Raw genomic sequence first — 1,845 nt, forward strand, 5'->3', positions numbered from 1 at the left:
GAGAGTCACAGAATCATAGAGTGACACAGCGTGCAAACAGGCCCTTCGGCCCACCGAGTCCGTGCCGACCAGCGATCCCCGCACACTAGCACTATCCCACACACATTAGGGGACAATTTACAATTTCACCAAAGCTAATTCACCTACAAACCTGTACGTCTTTGGAGTGTGGGAGGAAACCGGAGCACCCGGAGAAAACCCACGCGGGTCACGTGGAGAACGTGCAAACTCCGTACAGACAGCACCAGTAGTCGGGATGGAACCCGGGTCTCTGGCGCTGTGAGGCAGCAACACTACCGCTGCGCCACCGTGCCGCCCCTCAAAAGACTTATTGTTGTAATAATAATAATAATACATTTTATTTATGGGCGCCTTTCAAGAGTCTCAAGGACACCTTACAAAGATTTAGCAGGTAGAGGAAAAACATGTAAGGGGAATTAAATAAATAGTAGAGACATGACTAGTACACAAAGTAAAGACAGAATTCAATACAAAACACAATGTGAGGCAATTAATGCACAGATGAAAAGGGAGGGGGACGTGGGGCTAAGGATAGGCAGAGGTGAAGAGATGGGTCTTGAGGCGGGACTGGAAGATGGTGAGGGACACGGAATTGCGGATCAGTTGGGGGAGGGAGTTCCAGAGCCTGGGAGCTGCCCTGAAGAAGGCTCTGTCCCCAAAACTGCGGAGGTTGGACTTGTGGATGGAGAGGAGACCGGCTGATGTGGATCTGAGGGACCGTGAGGGTTGTTGGAACTCTAACTTCTTGTCCCAATATGGTATCGATGTATTTGAGCTGAGCCTGACGGCTGTGCACTTTATCCACAATTTACATGTAAAATCACCCTGCCAAATCACCAGCCAACTCGTCCCACAATTGTTTACCAGCAGTTATAGTCTCGGAGATAAGTGAAAGAAGTTCGTTGGCCTGCCTGCCTGAACCATGCTGGCCACCCAGCAGAGCGAGATGTCCGTCGGGGAATGTTGCCGACTGGCCCGCTGCAGACTGCAGGAGTACGTGCTGAGGGACGCACTGAAGCTCGGTGCAGCCAACGCCAAGGCTCGGTGGGGGGGGGGGGGGGGGACCACAGTCTAGGGTCCTTCTATACTCCATGACTCGGCTCTCGGTCCACCCCCCACCCCCCCCCACTCGTAACAAGGACAGGGTCCCCCTTGCCCTCACCTTCCACCCTACCAGCTGTCACAAACAACAGATAATCCTCCGTCATTTTCGCCACTTCCAACGAGATCCCACCACTGGCCACATCTTCCCATCTCGTTTCCCATCAAAGAAGCCAACGAACTTCTTTCGCTTATCTCCGAGACTATAACCGGGACGACAGATGGCACAATGGGCTAAGTGTTCGGCTGGCAACCGGAAGGTAGCTGGTTCGAATCCCGCTTGGAGTGCATACTGTCGTTGTGTCCTTGGGCAAGACACTTCACCCACCTTTGCCTGTGTGTGTGGATGTAATTATGTGAAGCACTTTGGGGTCAATGCAAGTTGACTAAAAATGTGCTATATAAATAAAGAAATTTAAAATTTAATCTCCTCCCCTTTCGGCTTTCCGCAGAGACCGCTCCCTGCGTAACTCCCCGGTCAACTCGTCCCTTCCCACCCAAGCCACCCCCTCCCCTGGCCCTTTCCCTTGCAACCACAAACGTCAACAACGCCCAGTCACGTGATCGCTTTGTATTAAATGCGTTTTCGACTTTTGCGGTATTTTCTAATTGATGATGGATTTATTGGAACGTGAGCCTACCGTGGGTTCCAGGAGCAGCTACAGTTCTATCTCACACACTAGGGACAATTTACAGAACCTATTTTTAACCTACAAACCTGTA

Source organism: Amblyraja radiata, chromosome 38 (assembly GCF_010909765.2).
Source record: "Amblyraja radiata isolate CabotCenter1 chromosome 38, sAmbRad1.1.pri, whole genome shotgun sequence".
Taxonomy (NCBI): domain Eukaryota; kingdom Metazoa; phylum Chordata; class Chondrichthyes; order Rajiformes; family Rajidae; genus Amblyraja; species Amblyraja radiata.